The 19,638-nt window shown below is 36.5% G+C and overlaps 1 long non-coding RNA gene across 1 annotated transcript in view; it reads left to right on the plus strand.

Moving 5' to 3' along the window:
- Positions 1–11,692, plus strand: part of LOC309397430 — a 325,183-nt gene extending 313,491 nt beyond the window's left edge. Inside the window, exon 3 of the long non-coding RNA XR_014176257.1 lies at positions 11,525–11,692. This is a non-coding gene — a long non-coding RNA (uncharacterized lncRNA). The remainder of the gene's footprint in view (positions 1–11,524) is intronic.
- The last annotated feature ends 7,946 nt before the right edge of the window (positions 11,693–19,638 follow it).

The raw sequence follows: 19,638 nt of genomic DNA on the forward strand, positions 1-19,638 counted from the left end.
AAGTGGAATACTGAATGCATTTGGAACAAGAATATGTACAGCCATTCATTGCCTTCCTCCTGTTCTCCCAAGAAGTATTAAATTAAATACTTTTTAAAAATATTTTAAAAAGAAGTATTAGGAGCATTACAGGATGTTCCCATGCAAAAACAGGCATATTACATTCAGCTTGTATATGGTGTGAACCACACAACTGTGAAGTATAAACCGTATAAGCTTATGGCTTAGTATGTTGAGCAAATCCAGCCAATTCTCTGAACTGAGTGGGTGTCTTACTTTGAGAATAATTACTTCAGGATCATGTACTGACCTGCTATACAGATTTAGATTCCATTCTCAAATAAGTCCATTTAGGATGGCTTATCAATCAGTCAAAAGCCTGCATAGTGAAATAGAAATAAATACAGCCTAAATACAAGCAGAAGACATAAGAATATTTGATCAACAATCAAAGAGAATTTACCCAGCAGCTAAGAAGGGATTACCAGATCTTTTCTGGAAGGTTCTAAACTAAATGTCAGCAGAGTTTTCTGGATCTCAACAGCTCTTTGTCTGGAATGGTATAGAGTCTGGATTAGAAGACCTCCCAGGTCCCTCTAAACTCTGCCATTCTGGCTTTTGTTATTCTGTTGTTGTTGTTTTGACTATCCTGAAATATACTATTGTTCATCCGGGAAAGAGATCTCATTTGTTGATCTATGCACATGTTTTCTAGCAGCCTTATGAAGTTTGGAAGATTCATTTTTTTATGTTTTCTGTTTTGTGAAGCAATGGACAGTCCATGCAGCATAGAGTTTAAGCTTCAAATAATTTAACAACTGGTTCTCTGCCCTAATTATTTCTTCCAACAACCAGTTTACCAAACTGCTCAGAAATTTAACAACCAGTTCTCCCGAAGTGGTATGAACTGCCTGAATCCCACCACTGGTTTAAGGTATTAAATTTAAGCTGCTGGGATCTATATTCAACTTTGTGGTGAGCCAATGAAACTCCCTGGATGATTTTGGGTTTATACCTTTGTTTCAGCTCAAGATAATACACAAACACATGATCATGCTGGGGGAAAAAAGGGGGGGCATTCTTTGATATAAAGACATATCAACTAAGCTTACTAAATTCTAAACTAAATGGTATTATATAATATAGGCTGAATCACTTTTTAAACGTGTTCTGTGCAACTATAATCTTTTGTTTAAAGCAGTGTTTCTCAAACTTGGCGACTTTAAGTCCTGTGGACTTCAACTCCCAGAATTCCCCAGCCAGCTATGCTATGCTATGCTGGCTGGGGGATTCTGGGAGTTGAAGTCCACAGGACTTAAAGTCGCCAAGTTTGAGAAACACTGGTTTAAAGCTTGCTCTGCCTTTGGATTATGCAAACACTAATAAGACTAAACGATATTAGCATTTTAATGGGGGTGGGGGTGGGGAAGCATAACAGATCAGAAAGGGTATGCAGGAAGATTATTTGCAAAGTATTGTAGATTCTAGACGAGGGCAGCAAAGTTTTAAAAGTAAACAAGAGTATCAGTCTTAAACAGTAAGACTTTTTTTTCTCTGGACCTTTTCATTCCAAATGTTGCAAGCCAAATTCAATTGACAAAGTTTATACGCCTTACCGCAAGATTACATTTGTCAGCCTCAAACAAAGCAGAATTCCAGTGAACTTTCGGATTCTGACAAAGACCTATGTAAATGTAACTTTATGCTAATTACTGTAGCATTTGGGGGCTTTAATGGATCAAAATGCACCAAAGTGGAAGTCCTGCAGGTTTGCCATAATGACAACAATTATTGTCATTTAGAAAGATTGAACGGTTTCATTTAAGCAATTCGGACTGCCAAAATGCTGAAAGTAAAATATCAGTAGTGGTTAACTGTAATGATCTTTTTTTTTTTAAAAAAAAAATGAGGATCATTAAGCAGAAGGATTATTTTAGGAGCTGATGATAAAAACTATAGTGATAATGCATCTGTTTAGTACTCATGTTGAGATGTAGCCAGGAATGCAACTATTAGATTAAACAGCTTGTGGTTTAAAAGAGGCGGCTTTAAGTTTAATCATTTATGTATTAACCGCAGAGCAGAGAGCGAACACTGAGGGCTGTTTTGCACTCCATTGTACTGCACAGTAAAATTCTTATTGAATCTTGGTTATAGCTTCATTTTAAAAAGGCTTATGTTGTAAGAATAGTTCTTAATGTCTACATGTAAGAGGACAAAGGAAATTCTGCGGGTTTAAGATCTTTCCCTTTCAAACTAGCTTTCATGAATCTTCTCTGGATAAAAGCCTGATTGATTAAATATATCTTTAAGAAATACATATTTTTTTTTGGGGGGGGGATATCCAAATGAATTGTAAATAAGTCTTTAAACAAAATGTATAGATTCTTTTCAAGAAATCTATAAGGCTTGTGCAAGTAGTGCTTTGATGGATAACAATGCCAATTTGATATATTTAAGAACACATATAATTGGTTCTTAATATATTCTTATTGTATTTTTGGCCTATCCTTTGGTTGCATTGACACAATACATTGAATAGAGTAAAGCAGAGTGGAGCGAAGCGGAATGGAATGGAATAGTATTCTTTATTGGCCAAAAGTGATTGGATACACAAGGAATTTGTGTCCAGTGCATAAGCTCTCAGTATACATACAAACAACAAAGTGAAATAATCATAAGACACCAATAGCAGAAGAGGCAGTAGTTTAAATCTTTGTTAGTTCTTTGACCAAGTATTATTTTGAACCAAGATCCACCTGGTAAAGGTGACAGGTATTCTAGATGGTATATTTACCAATTTCCTGTTTGCCAAATGTATCCAATGCAAGAGAGAGCATAATAAAAAATGTTTTTCCCTTGTCGCACCTTTATTTTAACTATATATTTTCCCAATTCATGGAATGGCAAGAGAAATTTTAGCTACTCAGATGTTTCGTAGAAAGCATACAATAAGATGAAATGGAAATTTGCTAACACCGTCCCCTATGATGTCATATCCAAACTTTTTCCAAGTGGAAAAAGTGCTTATGCATATCTTCAAATTCAAATTCTTTAAATTCCTTAAATGTCAATCAGACTAATTTATGCAAAATAGCAGGTTTAATTATTTCTTTTTGATAGATAATAGATAGATAGATAGATAGATAGATAGATAGATAGATAGATAGATAGATAGATAGATAGATAGATAGATAGATAGATAGATAGATAGATGATGGATGGATGTTTGGGGCAACTTATTATTGAAAATATTTTGCTACTGAACCATTTGGGCCCACTGAAATCTGTGGGATTTCATGCTTCAACATTTCTTTCAAGATTTCCCCCAAATGTGGATATGTATTAGTTTAAATTTGAAAAGCTCATACTGCTTTTAAACAGGCAAGCAACAATGACCTGAACAACCATTAGCATTTTGCTTCTATATTTGTTTGTCCCTTGCTTCCTTGGAAAATGTCATAATATATTTATCTTTCTAACTCATATTTTATATGTTATGCATTCTTCACCTAAAGATGATTGTTAATTAATTTTAGCCATGATAAATAGCTGGAGTGAATTCTTGCAAACAGGGAAATTGAAATTAAATTCATCATGTAAAGAAAAGCTCATCCTCCTCATGCAACTTAACAGTTTTCCTGCTAAAATCAATTTGTTTTGGTAAATTATGCAAAAATTCTCAAAGGGCTTAGGTAGGCAATTTATTATAGTCCTGGCTGCTCCATAATGTTAGAAAGTGAAATTTATTCATGCAATATTAGATGGCATAAGCTGCAAGCTTAGTGGCATTCCTTTGTCTGTCCCAATTTATCCAGATTGTCTATGTGAACAGAATACTTGCTGTTTGAAAGGGCTAACATTTGTTTGAAGTTCTCTGTGGTGAACCCTGTTCAAGTATTCTTCTAGACAGCAGGGCAGACACGGTGGCCTAATACTTCATAAAAGACATGCCATGCTAGACAAAAGCTTTATTAATGAGTGACAAATGTAAATAAATGAAAGAGGAAACTTACACTTACTGGTCTAATGAATTGCATTGTGCAAAGGGTCTGGAGTAGCTACAATCATTAATTTCTATAATCAGTCACAAAGCCTTGTTCCTATATAAGTGTGATGGTGAACCTATGGCACCCGTGCCAGACGTGGCACACAGAGCCCCCTCTTTGGGCATGTGCGCCATCGCCAGATACCCTTCTGGTTTCTGGCACATCAGCTGGTTTTCGCATGCGCCGAAGTGCTGGAAACCCAAAGACCAGCTGGCTGGTGCACATGAGCATGCCAGAAACCCAAAAACCAGGTGGCCAGCATGCGCATGTGTGCGCATGAGCACCAGCCAGCTGGTCTTTATTTATTTATTTATTTATTATTCATATTTATAGACCGCCCCCTCTCCCGAAAGGGACTCGTTTCCCTTTCCGTTTCCAGCACTCCAACACATGTATGCTCATACACACACACACACACACATTCCGGTTTGGGCATTCAGTGCTGAATAGGTTCGCCATCACTGCTATATAAGGATGGGAAGGGCCTTGACTATACTGTATGGCAAGTAGCAGGTTAAAGAATCCTATAAAATTCTTGGATTGAATTAGCCAAGTATTTCAAGTACAGCCGAGGAGCTTGCTGTTGAGAATGCATTATTGTCTACTGATAATCCTCAGCTTATGACCAGAATTGAGCCTGGAATGACAGTCGAAAGGTGCCAGTTATTGAATAGGTCACTATGTGGTTGTGCCCAGTTTAATGAGCATTTTTGTGGCAGTTAAGTGAATGCAACAATCATGTTAAGATATTTAATTTAACAGCTGGAACAGTAAAGTGGATAATGGGCCAGAACACACAGTGGTAATTGATTGGTTGGAGAATGTGGGCTCCTGAATGAGGCAATTTACATCCTGATTGGTTGCTGGGTATAAAGAGGGAGGTTCCCTTTTTTCCCGCCTTTTTCTTCTGTGTGCTCTGTTTGCTGTTCTGAAATTTATCAGATGGTTTACCTCACAATGTAATGATGTGCCTGACTATCTTATTTACTGTAAATATAGAGGATAATATATATATTTGTTTATATCAAACTACAAGTTCGTGTCAGCATACCTGACTTCATTTGGACACTTGCTATGCAATTCTCTGACAAATCATTAGGGAAACCTATTGTACTTAATAGGAAACCTATTGTACCTAAGTACAAGCAAACCTCCTTTTTTATAGTTAAAAAGGAAAATAAAATCACAGTCGTGTGAATGAGGAACATTGCAAACAGCTGTAAATGTGGGTTGCTTGCCAAGTGCCCAAAATGCAGTCATGTGACCACATGAAGGGGCATAAGAATCCCCCCAAATGGGTCACAAATAACTTCAAGAATGTCCATTGTAACCTCAACCAGTTGTAAGGTGAAGGCAGCTTTTAAATTCCACGGGTCAAAAGTCGATATAAGCGTCTAATTTGTTGGTAGCAAATGCATAAAAATGCTTCTACAAGTTATAATTATGCAATGGCAGGTTGTTGTTGTTTTTTTTAATTTGTGGTGGTATAAGAAAATAAGTTAAGTGGATTTTTTTTAAAAAAAAAAGTTCCCCAGATTAAGAGTGCCATCAGTTTCCCAGGGACTCTGTACTAGAACTAAAACGAGGGACTGATTTATACACAAGTCCTGTTTGCTGAGGAGAACAGTCACGGTGTACTAAACCAAGAACATGTGTCTATTTGAAGAGTATCTTTTAATTTCAGACCATAAAAGCATCTCCTTCATCTTTGCCCGGGATCATTTCATCTTGAGACTTCCGTTTTCTGCCAAGCCACTTATAAGCTAATGGCATTGTTTACACTCTTGCTGCTGATTCACAGCAAAGATACTTCCATCATCAGCTTCACAAAGTTTACAGAAACAATGATTTCCCATATGAGTTAAACTAATTAACTATTAATCATATTTCAAGTATCTCCTAATCTCATGCTAATTACATTGCTATCATTCATTAATAAATATTTAACTTAGCTTTAAGCATTATTTTTTTCCTGCTGCTAATAACCCGAAATCTGTGCATACTACAGATGGCATATTTTCAAAATTCTGTTGAATGCAGTTTTTTGCAAAATCTACAACTCCGTAGTTGTTCTTCCATGTGCAAGAAATACTCTGTAGTAAAAGGAGTGCTGATTATTTTTCCAAATATTACTTCATTAGGCTGGAGATGAATTGGCAGTTTGGTACTAACCAAATCAACTCTTTCTCTTTACTTTGAGGTTGTTTCTCTTACATATTCCTTTCTTTCTCTCTTTTATACAAACATAGGCAACTAAGGTAAGAACATGAATTAATCCACCTAAAACAAAATAATAGCACAAGATATAAATGCACACACACACGTATGCACACACAATGTTACAGAGCCAAGATGAAGAGCTTTATTTGTTTATTTAGTTATTTCTGTAACAGATTATTCCAAGTTTGTTTATTATTCCTCATTGGAGAAGAAGCTCTCAATACTTGAAAAGAAGAACACAGTATCTTAAAGGCTTCTAAATAAGATGATTATGTCAACTGAAGAAAAAGCAACATTGTTTCATTCAAAATTGTGTTATTGAATTGATGTTTATAGTTTCCTGACTCCAAAGAGGATTCTGATTTTGGTTCAAAGTGCCAGAAAGTTTTCTTAGCATTCCCTCTCTCCCTCAAAAGCTGAACTATACAGGAAGCAGGAAACAATGTTTCTTATTAGCGTGTGCACACAATAAATAAAACAAGCAGACTTGTGATACATTAAAAACCACAGTGGAACATTTGTTTGTATATATGGAAGTGAAGGCAAATCTTTTATAGCATATAACCAGCAAATTCATGAAGTATTAGAATATCTCTGGTTATTGCTTTGACAGTTGTTTTAGATTGCAAGCTTGTAGATAAATACTGTTGGGAAGTAACACTGGAAAAAGGTCTTTGCTGAGTCTACATGCTGAACACTGTGTAAACATGGAATAGTGGATTAGATTGTTCCTTAGCTTGCTTCAACAGGGTGCCTCCATATATTTTTTTCCTGGGACTTCAGATATTCTTCCTTTTCTCTTTGGTCCATTTCTTTGTATCAAACTCCTAAGTGTAAACAGAAAGACAGATTCAGAATGAATCTCACAGTTGGATTTATCAAGAAGGCAAGTATCTTGAACACGGACTTTCAAGATGAGCCCTCTAAATGGTGTTTGGTTCTCTTTGGCCCAGAACATAAGAACATGCTAACTATACTTTTTCCAGATAGGAGTCATCCTGAAACATTCATATTAATTATGTTTTGAGTTACTTCAATTGGTTTCCCGCTTCAGACCACTCTCTTACACAATGCAGGCTCTCCTTTTCAGCTGTTCATCTTTTGTTCATTTTTAATGCTAAATATAATCTGGGTTTTTTTCCCCCAGATTTCTTAATGTCAATCGGATAGGAATGATTGCTTTAGTCGATTATTTCTTGGATTTCTAAACCGCCCCCTCTCCCAAAAAGGTTAACCTTACACTATATCTATCCTTGTTGAAGAAAGGACGATTTGAAAGCTGGTTTACATTTCTTGCACTTAATGCATTAGGGTAAATTAGGCTAGCAATTTTTTTCCCCCAAGGAACTCTTAAAGAAGAAAAGAATGAAATGACATACATTGTTTGAAAAGGATACTTTAGCAAAATAGTATTTCCCTAAGCTGTTGAGGTGGGACCTTGTTTCCATGGCTACAGAGAAGGTCATGCAAAGTAATCACTTGAAAATAATTCTCAGAGATAATCACTAGAGGTCAGTAGAATATATGAGGTGATGATTTTTTCTTTCCTTATTAACAAAATTGTGCACACCATACCTTAGTGATTTGTTAGCCAGGGTATGTTGCTTAGTTAGTAAAGATGAGGTTTCTCTGTCAGCTATAAGGGCATAATGCTCATTTCTGTTTCTTGGCCAAGGGAGTTAGTGTTGTCCAATGACATTTTGTAGGGTCAGGTTGCCAGTATGGCACATGGAATGCTGTTACCTTTCTACCAAAGTGGTACCTATCTATTTCATCTATTTGCATTTGCATGCTTTTGAACTGCTAGATGGGCAGGAGCTGGAACAAGTGAAGGGAGCTCACTCTGTTGTGCAGAGCGCAGAGCTCAGATCTCAAACCCAGCTGTCAGCTCTCCACTGAGAAGCTCGATGTCTTTAACTGCTGAACCATCAACTCCCCTAAACCGATTAGTAAAGATACATTCATTTTTATATAGTGGATTAATAATAGAATTAACTCCTATTGGGAATCAATGTTGTGGATCCTTCTACCTCTAGCATTGAGGGTTTTGGCTGCAGAGCTTTGCAATTAGGCCACGTACTATCCTGGTGTACTTCATTCCCTGATCTTAGCCATGTCTTAAGAGGATCCCATGACCAGAGGAGCTGAACTGAGGTGGAACAAGCAAGGTGGGGGGGAAGCTGAGTACCAACTCAGCAGAAAGGATTTAAAGCCCCTTTCTACATTAATTCAACTTTAATACTTTCATGAGTTATTTAATTATTTTTTATACCACCCAGCTTCCCTACAAGGTGACTCTGGGTGGTAGTCGTCAAGACACATACTATAAGCAATGACAGTACCATGACATTTTGCTGAGATCTGTTTGCACAACATGTGAAGATTCATAGTCTTTTTTAACAGCAGACTCCGAGCATAGAAGAAGCCATCATATGTGTGTGTGTGTGTGTGTGTGTGTGTGTGTGTTTGTTTTTCTCTACCACACTTATTACATGGTAACCAAATATTTCCAGAAGAGTCCTTGTTTATTTTTAAGTTCTCCTATTGTGATTCAGTTACTTGGGACATGGATGAAAACACTGAGTTGAAAGATTAAAAACTCTATTTCTTGTCTTTAGGGAAAATTAATTATTCACTACTAGGAGAACAATGCTCTTACGTTATTCTGACAGTGAAGTTGATTCAACTTTTAAAATTCTGCCTGCCTCAAAAGAAGCTGAAGATTATGAGAAAGCTAAACTTGTGCTTACCAACTATTTCAAGCCTGCCTGCATCACATATTTTGAATGATACAATTTCTAACAGGCATGGCAATAGGAAGAAGGAATCATAGATGCCTCTCATGCCCATTTGTGTCAACTAGCTTAAACCATGAAATAATAATGCATATTATACAGGGATAGTTCTTTATTGAGCTGAGAAGACACATTTTATGAGCAACTCACCTTATATTCACCATCTGAAAATAATAAATGGAGAGCTAATTATGGTTCTTCACACTATTCCCTCTGATAGCTTTCCTTCAAGTATTCAGCATTGTCAAAATTTATTTCATGAAGCTGGTAAATTAAATGAGGAAAGGGTAAAAATTTACATTGACAAGACTATTCAACCACTTGTATTCCATTTGATCTTTGACAACTGATGGAAAAGAAAGGAAAGTTTTTGGAGGAACTCTCATCATTTAGCAGATGGCTTCCATACATCATTAGTCTTCTCAGTAGTTGTCACCTAAAAATATAAAGTATAATTCAAATTTATGTGAACAAAAAGCTTTCCAATAGAAACATGTTATTTCTATACTAGAAAATATCTTTGGTTGAGTTATATGGTGCCAGATTCTTCATTTTAATGCTGATTATGATCAGTTGGAAATTATCTCTTTATGGAACTGCATTTTCCATATGTATGCCTTGGCTACTACAGATGTAGTGGCTATTGTTTTTTTTTCTCCACTGCTAAACAATCTAGAATGACATGAACTATTTTCTGGGCTACAATATGTATTTAATGTTAGTGATGACATCTTGGATTTGGTGCAAGGAATTCTTGCTTGCTACCAATTCTCTTAATACCTTTAGTGATCAATAGGATAGGAAGTGGAAAAGTTTCATGCTTCTGGAGCTGTAACCCCAACTTTCCTAATGCAGACTTGAAAGTTTATTCTACTAAATCTTAAACATTGTAATGGATGGCTGAGATCTTTTGTGCAGTTTGTCTCTTGTTTTGTCTGGGGGCTGTGTGCAGATGAAGTAAGTCAATACTGTTAGAACAGACAAGAGGTTGAATAATAACTCTTACCCACTTTTTAAAAGTGAGTGTTCTTTTTCTCCATATATTAAGATTATAGAATGTAATTTTAGTGGATTTACTGAAAATTGATGGCAGCTGAGAAGTGGTTTCAGGCTGGCAAATAAAACCTTAGGGGAACAAAGCTTTAGACCAGAATTTTTCAAGCTTGGCAACTTTTAGGATCTGTGGACTTCAACTCCCAGAATTCCCAAGCCAGCATTACCCCCATGCTTTCCCACAAAATGGATGCACAGGTGGGTAGGTGCATTCATTTGTGCCTTTGAGGTCTTTTCAAATGGGCTGCTTGTTCCCTGCAATACTTTATGCAAGAGTTTGGGATTTATTCTTCTGCAAGAGTTTACAGCCAACTGATCCTGAATAATGAAAGTTAATTTTACATTTCCATTATGCCATAAAGATTATCCAAAAAAAAGTCTTTTATGAGAAGATTGTGTATGCCAAAAACGATGAGGTGATAATTGGCTTTAGAACAGCTTAACAATTTGAAAATCAGGAGAAATAGCAGTTTATGTAAAACAGAAGAAAAGGGAGGGGGAAACTCTCAAGACACATGGCAAGTATTTTTTTCTGAGTTGGTGATGGTTCTACATTGTCAGATATAAAGTAAAAATACTGAAAAATAAGTGCAAATGGCAGATGTGGGAAGTCAGTATTAAACTTTTTAATTTAATTTTAGATTTATTTTTTAAGCTTGGCCAAAGATGTATTTCTTATAAACCAATCAAAGTTTTAAGTGTACGTCGCTTTTTCTATTGAAAATCAATGCCCATTTTAGCAGCTGTTAACATGCCTAATATAAATTCAAGGTCCAATACTTCAATTACATCCCAGATTGTATTATTTAAATATGACATTGACTGCTGTATTTGAAATTATTGAAATAGCAGAGCATAAAATTCTTCCATATGTTCTATTACTTCTTAATAAAAGGAAGAAAAATAAACCTTGAAAGTAAATAAATGACAAAATGACCGTTTATATAAGAAGATATTCTTTGTGGTAATTTAGTTGGGAAAATGCATTGGAGAGAACTTGATCTAAAGTCTACATTTATTGATGTTGTGTTCAATTAAGTTGTAGAGTACTTGTTATCTTTCTTTCACAGTGTTTGACAAGGCATGGCCTTCAAACACAAACACACACACACACACACACACACACACAGACATATATTTTATCTATGCCTCCTGGAGCTCTTATAACTGTGGTTAGTTTTCTGCTTTTTTATGGGTTAGTTTAATGTTTCTAAATAGTGTTGAGCCAAATATTTACTTGCAATTTCTTAAAAGTTTTCTTCCATTGATTTTTTTTTTACTTAACAAGGTGCATGAGACTTTATTTAGAATTGTTTTAGTAGTGTTTTTTAAGTTAATTGGTTACTACAGGTGGAGTGGCATGAGATATCTATCATTAATGTTGCTTTCTGTTGTATATCTTTGCAGTGACACACTGTTTACACTGCCCTAAACAAGAAAAGCTTTGAAGGAAGATTGATATCATGAAGTCTTATTTTAATTGAAACCTGGGAAGCCAGGAAGAATGCAGACCATTAAAGAGACAAGGGTATGGTGAAATACAGGACATCCCAACAGAATTCTTGGCCAGTTAATTAATTGGTAAGTACAAGAATGAATCTCACACTCACACTCTAACCACAAAAATTCATGGAATTTTTTTTCTTTGCAATTTCAAAAGAAAACACAATTCATGTGAACGGTTGAGAGTAAGAACTTTAATAAGAATTTATCAGGAAAAAAATAATATTGTGTATAACACTAGTTAAACCTCCTCATTATGAAGGTTACAATTTACACACGGTTGACTCAGCCTTCCATCCTTCCAAGGTGGGTAAAATGAGGACCCAGATTGTTGGGAGCAATAGGCCAACTCTGTAAACTGCTTAGAGAGGGTTGTAAAATACTGTGAAAATGTATGTAAGTCTAAGTGCTATTGCTATTTTCTAGAAGTAAATGTGTCCCTGTACATTTCATTTGCTGGGCATCAACTGTAGGTTTGTCTTTGAGCTTTTTGAAGGGAAGTGCTTTGTCTCTGTGGGACACAGGAGTCTATAAATTAGATAGATAGACTGTTGGTTTAATTTCTTGGTTCTTACAATCAAGTATTTTTCTATGGACATATTTTGTCAAATTATTCTGTATATCCTTTGGATGATTTTCTTTCTCTGAACACATTAAAAAGAAAGACTAATAATCATTTTTAATCTGATTCAAAATTAATTGATGTCAATACAGGCTTTGCTTTCCTATGTTTAGGCATATTTGCACAACACATTTAAGCAGATGCTGGGAGAGCATGCTGTATCAACTCCAAAGCCCAGATAACTAGCCTACTTAATTAACCTTGAAGATACAGGGTTTCTTGGAGGGTGTGTGTGTAAGCAAACACTCTCTAGTTTATAAGTTTCTATGTTATTGTGTATGCCTAACCTAAAAGATAACTGTTCCTTTTATTGTCTTTAATCAAGACTAATTCTTAATGAGGCTCAAACAAATGTGCTGCCTCTCTAGACACTCAGTTGCTGACAGCTCTGCCCAGGAAGATTTTTGCAACTTGGGTACCAGTTGTGTTCATTCCTGGATCAAAAGACTCCGTGTAGTCATTCATGTAGCCTTGATCATGTCATGTGTAAACTAGGGCAATGCACTTTTCATGGAGCTGGCCTTGAAAACCACATGGAACCTGCAGCTGGTCCAGAATGAGACAGCATGAACATTGATGGGGAAGCCTCATACTTATGTAAAACCTTGTTTCATGATCACCATTGGTTGCCAATTGGCTTCTGGATGCAATTCAAGGTTCTGGATATTTTCTATAAATACCTATAAACATTTGAGGGAATATCTGTCTATTCTCTATACAATCCCGCATGCCACCTGTTTGAGGGAGAACCCAATTGTTCAGCTTCAATTGTATATTAGTCTTTAAGATCTTATGAATTAGTGAATGTGCCAAGAAGATGGATCTGGATGAAGGTTATGTGGGACAAAGTTATTGACACATACATAGACATAAATTATTTATTTTATATTGTGAAGCTGTTCATAGTTATGGGTGCTCTGTACTTCCCCAAGTATCTCCTTTGGTACAGTTAGTGGTCTTGCAAACTTCAAGAATCACTTCAAACTTTGGCTATCAGCTAAATGGGTTAAATAGGTTTTCCAATGACAGCCATGAGTTTACTATCAAAATATCTGCCATTGCAGAGCCATGGTGGTGCAGTGGTTAGAATGCAGTACTGCAGGCTATTTCTGCTCACTGCCAGCTGCCAGTAGTTCAAATCTCACTGGCTAAAGTTTGACTTAGTCTTCCATCCTTCTGAGGTCGGTAAAATAAGGACCCAGATTGTTGGGGGCAATATGCTACACTGTAAACCGCTTAGAGAGAGCTGTATAGCACTGTGAAGTGGTACATAAGTGTAAGTTCTATTCCTAGTGCTGTTGCAAAAAGTCATACTTGAAAAGGTGATGTTAAGAAGAAAACAATTTCTTAATCTATTTTTTCTCTTTAAACTCATTATATTTCTAACACCTTTGCGAGTTAAAGTTTCTACTGCTTTATAGCTTTGTAGAAGTGAAAAAAGAGTTTCTGAGGCATGAGCAACTGCAGGGATGATAACATATACATGATCACTTTTATATTAAAAAAATGCCTTAACTTACATATTTCAGTTGGATGTCTGAACCCAATGTATTTTTGTGGTGATGTCACTGGTTTTCTGCACCTGCTACTGATCTAAAGATTTATGGTAAAGGATGGCTGGAATTGAAAAGCCTGCTGCCTTGTATATTTTCGCTTTTGTACAAGCAACCCACTTCTTTCAGAAGTTCAGATTTTCACTATTTCTTGCCTTTGATTCAAGACTAAGTTGCTAGAGTTTTGGTTAATGAGCCAATTATATTCAGACAAGATAACCATTGTGCAAGTGTTGTGCTAAGATAAATTGCTATGCTAATAGCGCAAATCTTCCTGCACTTGATGACTGAAATGTACAATAGAAAGAATGTGCATTTATTGGGAACTGCGACTAACCCTTCTACCACCACCACCACCACTCATGTAAAATTTTCATGAAAAAAAAACACAAACCCACAGAAATTTAGAGTTTGAGATTATCATACAGGGGAAGGTAAGATTTTTGGAAGTCAATTAAGACATTAGGAAGACATGTTTGGGACTAACTAATTCAGATTACAGGTGGTAATATATTTTTTGAATGTCCCCTTAAAGGAGCTTCAAGTATAAAATACATAAGAAAGTCAAGGGGAGATTTATTTCCTTATTTCCTTCAAAGAGATAATTAAGAATCATAGCATTAGATAGGGATATTTAGGCAATTGAATCCAATCCCTTGTTCAGTTAAAAATTGTTCTGACCTAGGTTTCCCAAGAGCATGAAGCAAACTCCTTGTCTTGGAGAAAAAAACAATTTTATTAATTTAATGTGAATTCTTCTCACTCACATCCCACAAAGTCTTTCAAGGTAAGATTAACAGTCACAGACCTTATCTGTCTTGGAAAGTTGCCAAGCTGATATCTGGAAAACTTGGCAAGAAGTCTCGCTCTTTTGCTTCTCTTTTATTTCCTCAGGAGCAGCCATTCATCCTCCATCTGTAGCCTTACTCCCAAATTGACCCCTGTTTTTAGCTAATCCCTTAGTTTGGCAACTCTGCACATGCGCACATTGGGAACAGGCTCAGCTGTTTGTCTGCCTCACTGATGTCTGCCTCTGAAGGCATCTGATAATTGGCATACGGCCCTGGCCCCCTCTCTGCCTCCAACACAGAGCCCTCATCAGAGCTTTCCCCAGATTCCAGTATTGGCCCATATTCCTCCCTAACCTCCACACTGTCCGAATCTGCTGCCAGCTCTGCTGGCTGCTGGTAGGCCACAACAAAAATGATGATTAGGGTATCTCCAAGCACATGGGTATTCAGCTTCTTAAACAAATGTAATGAAAGAAGATTTGCTACCTTCAATGGTCGTTAGTTCTACACTCAAAATGTGCATATAGCTGTGCTATATGTTGCCGAGAACTTATAAGAAAGTGCCTAGATGTAGATATAGATGCCTAGTTTTTCAGCTGGTTTTAGCTATGCAAAATAGGACAAAGGAACAGGTTTAGCTGTTCCAATGAGACAACTGATTGACTGGGCTTAGCTCAATTGTGTGTCTGTCTATGTTAATTTTATCTTAAAATTAATCCCTGAATCAGAGATAGAAACAGGGAAGAATAATGGTTTATTCTGGTTTTAGACCAGCACAATCCTGAATCAGCTGATCACTTTTAGGTATGTTTGCATAACACTTAATCTCCCCTAGAACCAATTAAGCAGGCTGGGAACAGGGTGAAAATATGTTTGGACATATTAAATATGGAGCTACTTACTCCTCTGCAGGGTAGGTTGATTTACCAATCAAGCTTTGCTAATTTCTTTAATGTAACAAGCCCATGTGTCATCAGCAGCCAACACACTAAATTAAATATAACACATTTTGGTAATTATATGACTCTTGAATCATTGTATGAGGCAGATGGGGTGTAAATAACAACATTTATTCATTGTGCAACATTATCAGGCTATCTGTTGTAAACCATGGTCCCAAGAGATGATGGGAGATTTAAAATCACCATGTTTCCACATCTTAAAAAAAATAAAAAGTGAATAACACTTCAAATATGTTTCTTTTTAATGAAGTACCTTTAGGAGTCATGAACTAACACAATGACTAGAAATGATATTCTCTTTTCTTGCATCTCATTTCTACTACATTACAGAAAACATCTATTTTGCCTCCTCTTGTCTCTAAACTTCACATGAACAAAAGACACTTGTCACTGTTTGAAGGACAATGTGATTTGTGGTTACCATCTTTATCCTTGTGGTATGCTTATCCTTAAATGACTTTTTAAAGCACTCTAAAGGTTATTTTCTTCCTTCCTACTGATGGAATTTCTATAATTTCTTATATCCAGACAATAAAAATGGCATTATTAAAGCAAATTAATTCAAATAAACAATGTTTGAGAAGTATGTGATTGGACACACAAGAAATTTGTCTTTGGTGCATATACTCTCAGTGTATATAAAAAGCAAATAAAAAATAAAATAGAATACATTCACCAAAAATCATAAGATACTGTACAACATGTAGTGATAGTTATAGGTTACTAATAAGCAATCAAATTATACTAGGAAACAAATAAAACAATATAATTTTTAAAGATACAAGCAACATGGTTATCGTCATAAGTGGAAAGAGATAGGTACTAGGAAAGAGATAGGGAGGAGAATAATAATAATAATAATAATAATAATAATAATAATAATAATAATAATAATAATAATAATAATAATATAGTCTTAGTAGGTAATATGACAGTGTTGTGGGAATTATTTGTTTAGCAGAGTGATGACATTCAGGAAAAAACTGTCCTTGTGTCTAGTTGTTTCTGATGTGCAGTGCCCTATAGTGTCGTTTTGAGGGCAGAAATTGAAACAATTTATGTCCAGGATGTGAGGGGTCTGCAGTCATTTTTACAGCCCTCTTGAAGACTTTATACATGTACATTTCATTAATAAGATATCTTGGAATGGTAAAATTGTGCCACTATTAAATATTATGACAAATGGATGATGTTATCTAGTTTGGGTAACGCAACCAAGCTCAGAGAGCACCAAGGACTCTGTACTTCAATGCTGAGTTACAGATATTCTTCTTTAAGAAACAGTTCCCTATAAACCTTATTATACAATTATCTAGAAGGCTAATATCAATCCTGTTGCATAAAACAAACATGCTGCATTTTGAGAATTCACACACACACACACACACACACACACACATATACTTAACACAGGTTTATTTTTCACTGCTGATCAAGCAGATGTTGCACATTCTCCCAGGGACTTTCAGTTTTTCCCAGTCATCTTGCCTTAGTGAGCTGCCAGATGCTCTCACACTCAGAAGCCTTTCTCATCAGAGACAGAAATAGGAAAGCTCCAGCCAAAGCAAAAGGGTTAGGAGTAAACTTCTATTTATTTTACTTTTTGCCAAGAATTGGGATAAATGTTCAAAACTGGCAAATATAGAAAGGCAGATGGGGCCAAAGCACAGTATTCTTCCTGAGTTGATATACCATCTTCAGTTATTTATGGGCCACAAACTGTCACTTCTTATTCTGGGCACATTAAGACTAATTTATCTTAATTCATGATAAGGTAATAAATGGCATCTCAGCAAGTTCTGCCATTTAAACCTGGAAGAGAAAAGAAGTAGAAGAATCCTGTATGTCCATGTGGGAATGAAAATTAACCTGAACAAGCACTCTTCAACAATGGCCTATATCAGATCACTCTGCTTTTCTACCTAGACCAGTGTTTCCTAGTCTATCATGGATAATCTAGAGATACTGGGAGTTGAAGCCAATATATCTGGAACTTGCCATGACTGAGAAATGAAGGCCAAGTCTGTCAACAATTCTGATTTAGGTGAGAATGTTTCCTAGTCAGATTGGAGAAGGAAAAGTGTAAGAGTACTGTGTTGTAGGTGTTGCATTTACCTTATATGCAGCTCTAGCATTCCTTTTCAATTTAAGCATAATTTAGCTCAGCACATGAAAGAGCCCTGGATGCATATGTAACTGGCTGGTCTCCTTGCAATAATCAACATCCTAGGCCATTTTTGTTTGAGTCACTTTGAATTGTAACAGGGTTTGTGACTTCATAGTATTTCAACACTGCGGCAGCGGTGACCAAGTGTTTTATCTCCTTTATTGTCATGCTTGGGAAGCCAGTGCCAAACCACATCTTTCTCCAGAAGACGTCTCAATGGCTGGCACTCCTCGGACAGGTGTGGCAGGAATTTTACTAAATATGTGACAAAACTGCTAACTCTCTGCACCCATTTGGCATTGGCAGGCAGTGGCATGTCTATAGTGTTTTCAACTAAGTAATGGCTCCTCACAACTGGGGAGCAAGATTGAACCAGATTGACTGATTGATTGATTGACTGATTGACTGTTTATGAGCGTCAAGTAGTTTTTAACTCCTAGCAATCACATAGTTTTTCTCCATTGTGATCTATCTACCCTGTTTTTTAAGTCTCCCAATAGTGCACTCATCACCACCATAACTGAGTCATTCCACCTTGCTGCTGTTTGCCCTCTTCATCTTTTTCTTCCAACTTTTCCAAGCATTAAAGCCTTTTCTAGACAGCTGGATCTCCACATAATGTGTTTGAAGTAGAATAATTTGACCATGGTCATTTGTATTTCAGATGAGAACTTAGGGTTGAATTGAACCAGACAGAATATATTTTTGACCATACATATTGAGATAATATTTTTTTTTCTTGTATGCATTGCCCTTCCTTAATATTTATTTGCACGTGGAAGAGAAGACATTATGCTTGCTTCTTGTTTGTAACCCACCTCAGAATCCCTATGAGACAAATTAGGATGGCATGTGTGCCTTGCCTGGAATCACCTAATTTTGTTCTGCATTGCATGTCACCGACTGTCCATCCCTGTTGTAATTTTTTTTTCTGATGGAGAAAATGAGGGATTCCCCCTATCCCAGCTTTCATGAGTGTTTATTTTTGTATTAATTATATATTTTTTTCAAAGCTGAAGCAACTGACTTATTGCAAAGCTTATCCAAACAGTATGCTGAGACTTCTGGTATACTAAATAAGCACTCTTAATTGCCAGAGTAAATGTTGCCAGGTGTTCATATCCCTTGTCCTAATAAATAAATAATTAGGAAATGTGATTAGTAGAATATCAGTTCCCTGGAGGTTCAAACCATTTGTAGAACAAAGGGAATGCACCTTCATAAATGCTGAAACTTGAATTTCTGATGTTCCTAAGAGAGATTTCCTTGTGGGAGTCAAGTCACTAGTCTTAAGATCACATGACGCCCTCTCCTGACCACATTCTCATACAGTGTCCTTTCTATGATGCCCCAAGATGTTATCTGATTGTCCTAATCGTTTCCAAATATGAGGGCCATGCAGATAAATTTTTTGTTTTATCACTTTTTAAGGGATACTAACCTTACACTCAAAGGGATGAGGTGGCTCAGTGGCTATGATGCTGAGCTTGTCAATCAGAAAGGTCAGCAACTTGGCCGCTCGAATCCCTAGCATTGCATAATGGAGTGAGCTCCCGTTACTTGTCCCAGCTTCTGCCAACCTAGCAGTTCAAAAACACGTAAAAATGTAGGTAGAAAAATAGGAACCAGGAAGGTAACAGTGTTCCGTGTACCTAGGGCATTTAGTCATGTGGCCACAAGACCACGGAGACGTCTTCGGACAGTGCTGGCTCTTCGGCTTTGAAATGGAGGTGAGCACTACCCACTAGAGTCAGGTATGACTAGCACACATGTACGAGGGGGCCCTTTACCTTTACACTCAAGTGATCAAGTGATTTTCACCAGGTTGCAAAACTGTACAAAAACTTTTTAATCAATGTTTATTGTCCTATTATTTCCCCCCTTCCCTTATAACTAATTGCTGTACTAAACTGTTTCTCCTTT

Source organism: Natrix helvetica, assembly GCF_964273705.1.
Source record: "Natrix helvetica genome assembly, chromosome: 10".
Classification (NCBI taxonomy): Eukaryota; Metazoa; Chordata; class Lepidosauria; order Squamata; family Natricidae; genus Natrix; species Natrix helvetica.